Consider the following 14206-nt stretch of genomic DNA (forward strand, 5'->3'; position numbering starts at 1 on the left):
ATTTGTACGTTAACATGGTAAACGTTTTATTTCATCCTGTTTTTCATGACCGAAATTACCGTTGCATTGACAGGCAATATGATGAGAAAAGTAGAGTTTCCATCTCTCTCAAAAAAACCCAAACAAACAAGAAAAAACCAAAAACCAAAACAAAACAAAACAAACAAAACAAAAATACAAAAATACAACAAAAACAACAAAAAAACAAAAAAATAAAAAAACTAAAGAAAAAAAGCTTTTACTTATAACTTATAAATTTGTACTCATCTTTTATTAATACGAAAAGACTTTGCTAAGTGTGACTTCTTTCATTGCCCATACATACTTTTTCTGTAACACTAACAGTTCATCTTGTCATATAATCGTAAGGTCAGCGGTAATGAAAAGGCTTGCGTGACCTGTAATCTAAATATGCCCATATATGGTCAAAGGGACCTTCCTTGGCATTCAAAATACCCATGTGAGGGCGCTGTTTTTAAGAAGCGGCCACCCGCTTAAAATCTGTGATTGGTTAGATTTTCTCTTTCAGTGGTAACTGGCAAAATTGGAACAGGTGATAATATACCTTTGAGGAAAAAGATGACAGAATCCGAAGACGATATGTTTTAACCGTTTATTGACAGACACTATTGTCTTGTAATCGTTGATGTTTATCTGAGTACACAACAAATAATGGTTATATAAAGATATAGATCTCTACAGTTACAATACTAGGAAATGAATGGTTCGCGAAATCGTACATTCGTGTGCACAGTATGCACCATTCAAGGTGAAACATAAGAGTTAGCCTTGAATACATCCGAAGTTAAAGCGAACGATTAATTGCTAATTACATGTAACAGGAGAAAGATAAACTGTTTAAATTTGAGCTGAAGTTGCCGTTGAAAGCAGACATCATTTGGGGTCAAACTCGTTTATATGTTGTACAGTTGTAATGGCATGGCGAGAAACTCATATCGGGTTGGGTGACCTAAGTTTTTTTTATGGTATGCACTCTACAAAATCACCGGGTATATGTACAGGGAGGGGATGACGTCAGATTCCCGTCTAATTACTTTAAATGCTGCTCTGGGTATTTCAAACTGCCCCTTGTAGTCAAAGTTCACAAAGCACTGACGTTTACATGTACATTCATGATGCGATGCATTCCGAGGATTCCTTCTTAAAATAAAAGAATTTTTGTCACTTCTGTTTCATAGAGCCTCAAGAAATAGGAAGGAGGATAATATGCAGAATTGTTTTTGGTGAAATCTAACTTCCGACCGAATACGATATTGATGTTTCCGATTAAAACCGTCGTTTGCACACCTAGAACAAAGAAAACTAATTTTTAGCTTAAAACACGAATGTTGGCACATCAATTAAAATCTTATCTATCATTAAATATGACATTAATTAAACATTTCGAAAAAAAGTTTCAGAACGTTAATATCGACAGAAGAAATGCCGAAGTAGGCTGATAACAGATACGCTTCTTTCCGAATCAAAATGACTTTGAAAAGCTTTGATAGCTTTCCGATCCCAAGGATATCGTTCCTTATTTTTCCCCACAAGGCTAAGTGTGGACAGATTATAAAGTGTTATGGCCAAACTTTACTTTAATACGGAATGTCAATTTTATTGAGTGTCTCTCGAAGAACATTTCGAAGTAGTTTGATTGTAATAAATTTCATACTTACAATTAGTTCTGCCGATTTTGGTTGTCCTGGTACCAATAAATATCAAGAGTAACAAACAATACTGCAACCACTCCAGATAATAAGGCCCTGGTCAGACGAAATAAAAATAACAATCACTTCAATCGTAGAACAATATTTCATAACCTAATAATGCCAAATTTATATATGTTAATAGCTTTGCGTGATTTGTCGGACCTTAGCGGATATGCATTCTGTAATTTTATTGGGAAAAGAGTCGGTCACTAAATATGTTGATAAATGTCAGCCAAAGATAGATTTTCAAAAATAAAATTATGATCTGTACTCACCACAAGGTCGTTTCCTTGTAACTTTGACTACCAGAAAACGTGCAACATTGCAAACCATGATGACAACAATAATATCCAGAACAACAACATACATGTGCGGGCGGCCAACTCATACAGCAAGAGTATGTTGACTCACAACAATCCGAAGAATCATCAGCATCGCAGCAACCAATTACACCTGAATGACATCCGCTTTAATGAAAAGTTCGAATAAAAATGAGCAATGCATTTGTTTAAAAAGATCATATTAATAAGGTCATAGTTCTGCGTTATTTTGTGAAGGAATTACGTGGCATCATGAATACAGTTATAATCACAGGGGCTCGAGAATGGCAATAAGAGATAAAAAAATAATGCTTTAAGGTCTAGTTTTGTGTACGAGCGTTTTTTCCCTTTCTCTCTTCTCCCGCCCAATGTTTCCTCGCTTTGTGCATGTGAGTGATGACGGTTCAGTGTAATTATGTATATGCAATATGTAATGCGCCCTCCCTTGGTGAACTTTTTTTTTTTTTTTTCTACGTTGACTTATGGGCCTATCGTATAGCACGCCAAAATTTCACCAAGGAAGGGTGCAGTGCATACTGCATACTATAACTAAAACCGGACCGTCATGACTCACAGAGAGAGGAAACAGGGCGGGAGAAGAGAACAAGGAAAAAGGCTCCCATACAAAGCGAAATTTAATAGCATTATTCTTAACTATCTTTTTAATTCGCTATTCTCGAGCCCCTGTGGCAGGACTCTGATTTGCATTTCCATAGAACTAGAAAATGAATGATGAATTACATTTGTTAAAACCACATGAAGCGAAATTATGCGCAATATTCAACTTTTATCGTTAGTGTTCAAAAATGTAATGTCTCTGATGTCAGAGTGTAAGTCTCGATAATTCTGGATCTGCCGGCTTAATGAAGGAGTTGTTCCCGGCCTTTCTCAATGCTATTCTTGAGAACATGTACTTCGACTTTTTTCAAGGGACGATTTCAAGGGATATAAGGGAGCCTTCACTTATCATAAGGAGTGGGCCGGAGGAATGAGGAGGGTCACATTTTACAATGCTAAGTTGACGATGAATGCAAAGTCTGAATGAGTTGGGTAAGGGACTGGGCAGAAATTACAGAGAAGAGAGGCCTTTTTTTTGCTGGAATGGGTCGCCATTTTTCCTGCAAGCAGTTTTGAAGGGCCATCAAATTTCACAAATGCCGTTTGAGGAGGGTTACCATTTTTTGTGCGACTATTTGAAGCCAACATGTGCCGATTTACTGCTTCGTCCAAATTCAAATAATAATACACTTGCGTTGCGCTTGGCAAATTAATAACAATTTTTCTCCAAAAATCAAGCTATATCTGTACTTTAAGATATATGTGATGCGTGTAATTCATTTTAATTTATTTTGCTTGAAGTGAAAAGTGCATCAGGGTAATTTTTGATTTCATAGAAAATATTGGTTCCTATATGTGGTAGCTTATGAGAAAACTGAGAACAATTCTTTTACTATATAAAACTAGCAATATTTGTTCATCTCGTACATTTTTGCCAATATAAAACTACCTATGTCTGTGCGTTTATAACCGTTTGATAATTGATATAAATGTACTTGATTCGAATAGGGTGGTTACAAGTGTATATATGTACATGAAATCTGATTTTGGAATTCCATCGAAAATGTTGACTCACAATACATGGCAGTCTATGAAAAAACCATGAATATTATTTTACAATACTAAATAAACGAAACCTGTGATTTTACAAGTGTTTGACAATTGATACAAAATATATTTGATCAGACTAGGGTGTTTAAAGTGAAGATGTGAACAACAAATATGAAATTGGAATTTCACCAACTAACTTCGCAAGGTAGTCTTGAGAAAACTATTTAACATATTCAAAACTTCCTATATCTGTGCATTTATAAGTAAATGTTATTCAATATTGATTTTTAGGCCGTAATAAGTTTCTCAACATAATAACATTTGATTTTGAATAGACGACTGTACTGCAAATAGTCGATAGAATTATTTATAAAATGTGATCTATAAAATTTATTATTTGTTAAGGGTTGTTACGTGCAGAGAAAACGAACAAAAGGGTGAACTCAGCAGTTTGCGTTTAAACAAAATTTATTACGAAAATAAAACTAATTGCTAAGTCAGGGATAGAGTACAAACTTTAAAAGTGTACAGACTACTTATCTCAGCTGGGACGGCAAAGCTCCAGTCTCAGAGTTGTAACAATCTGTCGGATGAATGAACAGTCCTTTGGCTTGCAGGCTTGAAGTTGCACAAGTCCACAGTATAAATCCAGCGTTGACAGTGAAGGTCTTGAGAAGTCTTGAAAATTACTATGGCTGGAGTTCCGAAACACTTATAGTAACACACAAGAGACACGATCCCAAAAGTCTGACTGGAAGCTGTGCACGTCCCTTTTTATACCCATGTGCTTACATAAGGGCATATAAGAACAATCTAGAACTTTTATTGACATGCTAATTACTGTTCTAAAATTATCTCTCTTACACAACTAATTAAATTTCTAGAACATTCCAAACATGACTAATTGAATTCAAGGTTGTGAGGTCATTAAGGGCAGTGACCTTGAGAATGTTCTAGACTAATTGAACTCAGGTCATGATGAGTGTGTGAAAATGACCTACATAACAGGGTTCAAAGGTCAAATGAAAAATTATATTTCAATTAAGATGGTATTGATACGGACTTTGGTACGCAGGGGGAGCGTCACTATTCTTTACGCTTGAAAATTTTGGAGGGTCACTTGGTCAGCAGTGTTATCAAGGTTATACATATATTTCATATTTTTGAGTTTGGAGAGGGGGAGGGAGGGGTCACATCATCACATCATAGAGAGGGGCATGGGGGGGGGGCTATATTTTCAAGTTAGAATAGGAAATCGGGGCAGGTTCACATTTTACAAGATGGACCACCCTCAATTTTCTCCAGCCCACGTCCCCATAACAACCGAAGGCTCCCTAAATGGCTTGTGTACGTACAAATTAGATTTCTTCGCTGACATGGAAATATTTCCTTCTGAGTAACGGTAGCCTTCCTGAAACTGAAGCAGTTTAAGAAGAAAAGGAAAAAAGAAACCTTAATCATGCGTACTAACGACACGAATTCACACTGATTTGTTAAGAAATTCCAATGAACTTCATAAGAAAGACAAGATGAATGTGTAAAAAGTGTTGATTCTACCGAAATCCATTCACAGACTTTGTTTTGTCTTGCGATGCAGTCAGCGTCTTCTCGCTGAGTTTAAATCTTTTACTGTTCTACTCTCTTGTTAAGTGCATTCCCCTGGGCTTTGCGCAGTAACAAGGAAAACATTTAAGTTAATAATCAAGCAAATAAACAAACAAATGAATGCCTATCCGTATAAACCGCACGTAGCCAGACACCACATCGATAGTTCTTTCTGCGTTTTACCACAGGCTTGGATTTCGATTTTATGCACAAAGGAATGCGGAATTCTCGCTTAATTTTCGCGAAAACTCGAACAATGGTCTGTGTTTTCATATTATACAGTCTGTATTTTTAAGAGCATCTAGGAGTTCAAGTGTCGTTCGAATGATATTATAGCACACTGCGCAGTGATCTAGTGACCCGTCCGTCTTCCCCTCGATTTCTTACCCCTCGCCTCTCAAGTTCCTCTGGAAGAATGCTAGTATATAGGGAAGACGAGACATCATTGAATTGCATTTGGCTGTTTTAATACCCTTTAAAAAATTCTGAACGGTTGAAATTCTTACCGTAGTTTGCATCATTGCAGGATAGGAATCGCTCACCATCAACACTGGTAAGATAAGAACGCTCAGTATTGTAAATAAGCTTACTGCTGATAAGTTCATGGTTGACGCCATGTATATTGTCATCGATTCAAAGAATTTCGTCCACCTATTTAGAGGAAAGTCTGGCTCCAATGGTGTCTGGCCGTCGACTATTACAAACATCAGGGAATGTGCTATTTTAGGAGCGTGTCTAAATACTTGAAACAACTTTATTGAGTCATTCATCACAGTGTGAATTTAGGCGTTACAGCGACGTCAAATCAGCAATCATGGTATTTTATTCTCAAGAAAAGTAGATTTATAAATCAATAGGCAATAGAAAGTGTCCATTTTCAGGCGGACAGTTCTTGACAAAGCATTCATTATGATGCCAATACAAACAGAGGTAGTTTACTGATACAAGCAATTAAATCTGCAACTTCAAATACCTGAACACTTCCAGAAAACGAAAATGTTTGTTAAAACAAGTTTGAGTCTTTAAGAAACCCTTAGGCACAGTCCCTCCACCGAGGGGTAAGCATACTGACACAGCACCCTTTCGTTGGTAAAGTTGTTGCTGTTGGCATGTCTGTGATATTTTGCGGCTTCGCTAATACAGAGGCATACATCTTAAACCCACTGACTGAATGTTTTTGAATGCAATTGAGACCTAGAGCGACTGAAATATAAATATTACACGGTAACTCATTGATTTGCTGCAGAACCTGTGGAGAAAACAAGTGTCCACATACTGACGATTTGACCTTAATGTAATAGTTACAAATAATATTTAACAAAATGTAGTGAGAAAGATCTGGGAATTCGAGGGTGATCTCCAAAGACTTGACAAGAATGCCTCACAACTAGATGATAAAGTGATCTTATAAATAAATGCGATATGTTTATTCCGCGCCACCATTTTTAAAACACACTGCCATTAACTCAATAAAGACTTCCTCTCATCGTCAGATCTAGCCAAGTCTAAATGGAAAGATCCGACCATGAGCTTAGACGATTTTTGAAGTTAAGATATATCTTTCTTTCATGAATATGACTTTGTTTGTGTACCGTCTATTTACTGTCTGTTCTGTGCTGTCTTGTGTCTATGTTTACAACTATTGTCTTGCGAATTCTGACCTACTGTCATTGGATTATGGATTGGTATGATTGCGATTATTTTTTTTTGAAGTTAAGAGCTATCTCTATATATGTGGCATTATTATCCGCTGATTTACTCGGCTCTGTGACTATAATACACCAATCAACGTATCAGGTATACAGAGGCGTTCATTTCACCAATGGGTTTGTTTTTACCCTTATTATCAGGCTCCCAAAGAAAGTGAAGGCCCGACCTCCGTAAATGAGAAGTATCCAATATAAATCTAAGTTTGACTCTCCTATTTCGACTGTGATAAACAGTTTAGGTCTCCTAAAGGTCTCCTGTTTCGATAAATTGCGCCTTTGGAGTAATAAAAACCACAACAGTTACGATAGACTTTGACATGCATCAGACTGCCACACCTTGCGTCATTAGGTTTAGCTGGTCCCTGGTCAGTAATTTTAGGTCAATAATTTGAATATATTCACTGAACTGTTTCCTTTGATCGAACGTAAAATTTTTTAAATGCTGAAAACACTTATATTGTACAACAAACCGATTCAGTTTGCGTCAATATTTTTACGATTAATTGGTTTGAATGAGCTTGCAGAAGGAATTTCGTGATTTAAATAGTAAATATGTTTTTCTAACATACACCTGTCATAATTATATTGCGTGAAACGGTATTTCCTTTGATATCGTGGACGAGGCAACGTCCAGTTGTTATTTTTAGCGTTGAAATCGTGGCATATGTTGTCAATCAAACAAACAGCAATACGACATAAAACAAAACGCTTAGATTTGTGACCTTCCGGTTTTATGCAATGATCAAAAGAAAGAATGCGAGCTGACATACACATATAAAGAAACTCAATGCAGGTTATCGGAAGCATTTGAATAAAAGCTTATCATATCCCGCTGTTTCTTTTTCTCGGACAATTGGAAATTAATAATTGATGTCAGTTCCAATAAATCCACACGGAACTGGATCCAATATTGTGCAATTGAAATATGTGTGCATGCAGGCAAACAAGGGAAGCTGAAATGCAGAAACGGTTCGATTGTATAGGTCTGCCACGATTATATAGGCAGCGGGTCAAGCCCCTTTGGTAAAAATTGACAGTCGGTGGAACTTGAGGAACGGTTGCCCTGTTACAGTATAGTCATTTAAACCGTTCAGTGAAAACTTCAGTTGTAATAGAGTTACGCTTAAGGTAGCTACATACCTTTTAGACACTTTCAGATTTTTATTTTTTTCTCAATTGAACACGTCCCAAACCCCAATAAAGTATACATTTTCTGAAAGCCCTGATATAGAGCTATCCGACCAAGCACAGTACACGGTCATTATTTGCATAAGAGTCACGTGACAAGCGTTTTGATGAACCTTCCAAAAACCGGTTTTTCCCGCCTTATGCGAACGCGCTGCAAGATTTCCGGTTAGAATTTCTTCATTGACAAGCCTTGACAATATCCTTCAAAACCGTGTCTGGGATTTTCTTTATATGCCTTTGTTTTTTTTAATGCGCTCTTAAAGGTGTTAGATGAAGGTGCTTTTTAAGAAATTTTAATTATCACGCCATATAATTTGAATGGAGCCTCCGGGAAAAAATCGCAGACATGGTTTTGAAGGATATTGTCAAGGCTTGTCAATGAAGAAATTCTAACCGGAAATCTTGCAGCGTGTTTGCATAAGGCGGGAAAAACCGGTTTTTTGAAGCTTCAGCAAAATGCTTGTCACGTGACTCTTATGCAAATAATGACCGTGTACTGTGCTTTGTCGGATAGCTGTATATCAGGGCTTTCAGAAAATGTATACTTTATTGGGGTTTGGGACGTGTTCAATTGAGAAAAAAATAAAAATCTGAAAGTGTCTAAAAGGTATTTAGCTACCTTAACCAAACTGTCAATAATGTTACTGTCTCATTGGTCACACAAGTAAGGAAGGACACATACGAAAACACTTGATCCAAATAGAAAAAAACAACTTTTGATTTATTTCCCAACCTCGTTTAGATCTTGAGAATTCAAGAAACAATTTCAGTGACAATGGATCGTGTTTTACATGAAGAGACTGACTTTGTACACAGGTTGGCCAGGAAAATGTTGATAAAATTGTAATACTCAAAACTCTGATAATTGCGAGTGCAGCGCAGTATCGTCTTGGTATCGTCAGAATACATTTGAGCTGATGATCTTTGTCCGTAATCTTTAAATTAAATCGTGTGATTCTAGAAAGTCATCGCTTGATGAAAGCAAAATTATACCTGATGATTTTTCTCAAGTTCATTTAAATCTGTGCTCCCCTAGCAATAAGGCAATTTCTATTATATTGGCGATGTCTAGTTATTCAGCATCCACTTCCAAACATAAACGTCTTTCATAGAATCCAATAGACTCCAATCGTACGGCCAAATTACATATTTTCATTATACTAATTGTAACCAAGACGGCTTAAAAATTGTCAAGCAAAAGTGCAACTGTCATTATAGCGCTCTCTCTCTCTCTCTCTCTCTCTCTCTCTCTCTCTCTCTCTCTCTCTCTCTCTCTCTCTCTCTCTCTCTCTCTCTCTCTCTCTCTCTCTCTCTCTCTCTCTCTCTCTCTCTCTCTCTCTCTCTCTCTCTCTCTCTCTCATTTAAACAGGTAAACAGGTTAAATTGTAACTTTGTGAATCTATTTTCTTCATATTTATTTATGAGAAAAGACTTAGTCCGATCTGACTTCTTTTTCCACGTATTTACTCATTTAGTATTTGTTTTAGCTTAAACAATATGCACATATTTTGAGGGACATTAGTAAGTCTGCGAAGCAAATATCAAAGAATCAATAAAATCGAAAGACGCAATGTTTTTACGCTTAATCAATATAAGCACCCTTTTTTTGTAATCAATAATATTTTATCATTTAACAGAGAAAGACTGGTTACGTAAAGACATATACCTTAGTGTCTAAAACTACAAATACTAGAAAATGTCGGGATTTTAGGAAATACAAAATATATAAACAAAATGAAATATTAGTTAAACAATTGCAATCACGAAAATTTGCAACAACTGACCGTTAAAATTCACTTTAAACATGGAGGAAACTCGAACATCAATTGGATCTTTTTAATCCAAGGTCTCATTATTTTCAGAGAGCAAAAGGTATGTCAAACTGCTGGTATTTTGAAAAATTCGCTAATTACGTGCATCTGCATGACGATGATATTCCTTATCACTGAAGTCAAATAAGAAATACAATACGTGTGACATTCCTTCAGTTTTCATTGTATCTCCAACAATAATAGAATAGTGGATGCCATCAGTGAGCTATGACCTCTGGGAACGATGTATCAGGTTAATACTGTCGTTTGCGCACAATCTGAAGCAAAGGAAGAATGTTCTTTTTGAAAGGAGGATCACTACGATAAAAACTTCTGATCGAATAGACTTTGTAAAGCTCTGATCGGATCCTGCCATTTGTTCAGACAAAAGCTGGCTGCAGAAAGACTTGAAAGTTGAATGGCAGATTTACTCTTTTAAATTAATCAATTAATTTATTAAAAGTATGTGAATGTATTGTAGAATGATTATCAATTAGAATAATTTTCAATTACCAGTAAGTAGCTCTCTACAAGCGTGGAAACTTGAAGTTCACGGACTAGTATGAATCCATTCCAATGAACTGTGCAGCAACAACTCCCAATAATACCACCCTGTTTAGACGAAATAGAAAATTCAGTATGTTAATACCAGTCTTTCTCTGGACATCACTTCTCTTATGTTGTCAAATTGAAACAGGTTATTATGAGATTGACGTGATATCAACGAGAAGGGCCTAATGATACATCTCAAAAAAACATTACATACACTATTGCATTATAAGTAATTTTTTCTAATTATAAAGTGCATTACGAGTAATTTTACGAATTAAACTGATAATCGCTGGCTTTTGACTTTTTCGGGGGGGGGGGAGGGACTTTGCATTCCGTATTTCTAAAAGGAGATGAGTCATTTTTCAGTGACATAGGTTTGCCTTAGATAGATTGTCAGAAATAAAACTACGGTCTGAAATTACAAAAACTGTTTTCCATTAAGTGCTTGTTTCATTGATGAACAATGAAGTTTTTTAATTGAATTGAATTGAATTGAATTGAATTGAATTGAATTGAATTGAATTGAATTGAATTGAATTGAATCGAATGCCTTTTCTGAAGACTATAATGAGTAGGGTCCGTTGAAGTTTCAAGGAGCAATAAATTTCCCAGCTTTTTATCAATATCACTATTTCATTTTGTTCTGTACTGTCGATGAATATAGTAAACCTGAATTTAATAAGTCTCCAACAGTATTACAAGCACCAACTCAAATATAAAATTTCAAAAATAAAAGAAAAATTATTCTGTTAGCATAACTACCGACCTGTCACGTGATACTGTACAGAATTTTCAATAAGGATGTAACATGCATTAGAACAGGAAGATTGTTCGTCTTTCAATATATTGTTTATTTCTACCGAAGGATACTTGGTACGAAATGGCACTGATTCCCCAAAGCAAACACTACCCTCCAAACCTTATATTTTGCACGTTAAGAAGATACGACAAATACAAACTGATACCTATGACCTGTACTTACGATAAGGTCATTCTCGCGTTACCGGGACTACCAGAGTACAAGCAACAGCGTGCACCACCAAAACAACAATGAGAACCGGAACAGCAACACTTGTCTTTCGAACAGCAAGAGAAGGTTGATTTGCAGCAACTCCCGTTATCACAACACTCGTACTTCAGTGGACTGCACCTGAAATATATGTAAATTTTGTAACCATTTGTTCGTTCATACTTTCGGGGCAACTTAATGTGGAGAGTATATGTACAAGGCATGACTTTCTCTAACATAATATTAATGATGAATCAACCATCTAATTGCAATGTGCTATGTGTACGAGTGAGTGTTGGCTTCCGCCTGCCACCAGTCGACATTAAGTGGGGCTTAAATGAGCGAAGGAGTAACCCATTGCATAGTATCGAAACACCATTTGCTTATAAAATCAAAATACGAAATCAATGGATTTATTCAATCTATCCGCCGTAAATCCGAGGCTTCACACGAAAAGGCCGAGGACTCCACCTCTTGACACTTTTGATCATATCAAGAGCTTCTAAACTAATGTGAAAATTTGTTCTATTTAAATCCGAATGTTTCTCTTATTCTAAGTGGAATAGCTGTGTATTTACGTACCCTGAAGAAAAAGAACTGTGATTTCTTCCCAAAACATGGTAATTTTCGCGGACCTAAAAGAAAGAAACGACGACAAGATCATTTATTACCCTTGCACAAAGTTGAACATTTTCATGCACGGATGCTCTCTTCACAAATTTAGAAAGTGGCACAAGTACATTTATGTCGAAATGTTGACATTACTGTGTGAGGGGTGAAACAAATTATAGACTTACAAAAAACCCCACTTACATCAAATTTCATCAATATTTTGCTATACTCAATAACAATGACAGTAACAGTGTTTTTGTTCTGTCCATTTCAAGTTCTCTTCATGCATGTCATTCTCTCTCTACTTCCCTGCCCCCCTCTCTCTCTCCTCCCCCTCCCCCTCTCTCTCTCTCTCTCTCTCTCTCTCTCTCTCTCTCTCTCTCTCTCTCTCTCTCTCTCTCTCTCTCTCTCTCTCTCGTCGTTTCTTTCATGTACAATATTCATGGTAAAGGCGCCGCTGGCGATGGAAGTGAACGAATCAGCCATATCTATCCCACCGCAAGCGGCGCACATTGTCTTGATAGCAAAAGGTGAGTCAGCAACGCGACGAGCTCAAGTAGGTGCTCTCTCTCTCTCTCTCTCTCTCTCTCTCTCTCTCTCTCTCTCTCTCTCTCTCTCTCTCTCTCTTAAAGTAAATAAGAAACTGAGGAAGGCGAAAAATGATAGAAGTGAAGGGAGAAGGCACATTCAAACTTTTTATACACATAAAGAAATGAAAGGTATCTGAAATGGACTGGTATACATTTGAATTCGTTCACGCTGTTTGTTTTTGAGAAATATCCGTAATGTTCGGCGCAGAAAGGGGCATACTTATTATATTTCTTTGAGTCCTACCTTGGTTTTCAAGACCGCAGTATAGGAATCACTCTTCGTCAACCCAGGTACGGTCAGTACACCCAGAAGTACAAAAACTTCTGCAATTTTCATGGCGTAGACAACATTGTCATCGATTAAAAGAATGTCTTCTCCCTATCCAGGTAGAAGGTTGACTTGCCTGATCTTTGGTCTAAGTCAGAGTGCCACAAATTTATATTGCTACGAATAATTGTTACTGCAATAAATACATCAACACATGGGCGTCACTTGAATCAATTGTATTATATCCGATGACATAAATTAATCAATCATTTAATTCAAAAGACGGTGGAAATTTCCTATTGCAGTATATGTCCTGGTTTCCATGGAGTTTTTCCCAGACAATAATAACAATTCCAGTACAAACTTAAGCAATTTACGGTAAAAATATTTTCTCCCACAGAAAAAACGGAACTTAAAATTGATGAGCATCTCAGTGGACTGAAAATGTTCGGTGAAAACACATTTTACCAACAAATGTTAAAGAATATACTTATCTAGAAATGTTTATTACATAGTACAGTTAAAAGAATAACAAGCTATAGAAAATACAAGGCTATAAGTAACAGTACGGCATTGCGTTTGGAATAGGAACAAACTTATAACATGCGGCCTGATGACCAGGTATTTAGGGAGCCGTCATTATTTACGGCCGGGGGTCAGAGGAATATAAGGGGGGGGGTCACTCAAAAAATTGAAAACTGACAGTTTCCTCCTCAGCCTCTCGTGTGTCCTCCTCCCTCTACTTTCAAATGCCCAGTTAGATATCCTAGTGACCCTGTCATGATACCCATCCAAGTTAAACAGTTACTGTACTATATGGTTGGATACTGGTTATAGCGTGAGCTTTTATATCTGTATTTTGTTGTCACTTTGAATTCCATTTGGTTTCACCTTTTTCATCCGTCATGAGATAACAGATGATAATCTAGCAGGGTACATCAGGCTTTGAAAGGTCTTTACTATATTGCTGTATTTTTGTAAATTTCACAAAAGCATGTATCAGTATTAACTTTTCTAAGTGGCGGAGGGGGTCAGTCAAAATTTCTGACCTAGATAGATACTCAAATTCATCATGGTAAGCAGGGGGGGGGGTACTCGAAATTTCGGAGTTTCCGATTAAATTCTTCCGACCCCACATGCCGTAAATAATGACGACTCCCTTACCGCGAAGGAAAAGGAATCAGTGACCCGTCCCTCGTTAACGACAGACCGCAATGAGGGC

General features: G+C 36.8%; 2 long non-coding RNA genes across 2 annotated transcripts; both read right to left on the minus strand.

Moving 5' to 3' along the window:
* Positions 1-617: 617 nt before the first annotated feature.
* LOC139137896 (uncharacterized) lies at positions 618-5934 on the minus strand. Its single transcript, XR_011553484.1, has 5 exons — positions 5752-5934; positions 4996-5057; positions 1988-2179; positions 1680-1766; positions 618-1308 (listed from the first exon to the last, which is right to left on the minus strand). It is a non-coding gene; the product is annotated as an uncharacterized lncRNA (long non-coding RNA).
* A 4501-nt stretch (positions 5935-10435) lies between these two features.
* LOC139137897 (uncharacterized) lies at positions 10436-12160 on the minus strand. Its single transcript, XR_011553485.1, has 3 exons — positions 12097-12160; positions 11488-11655; positions 10436-10565 (listed from the first exon to the last, which is right to left on the minus strand). It is a non-coding gene; the product is annotated as an uncharacterized lncRNA (long non-coding RNA).
* Positions 12161-14206: the final 2046 nt, after the last annotated feature.

This window comes from Ptychodera flava, chromosome 8, assembly GCF_041260155.1.
Source record: "Ptychodera flava strain L36383 chromosome 8, AS_Pfla_20210202, whole genome shotgun sequence".
Lineage (NCBI taxonomy): Eukaryota > Metazoa > Hemichordata > Enteropneusta > Ptychoderidae > Ptychodera > Ptychodera flava.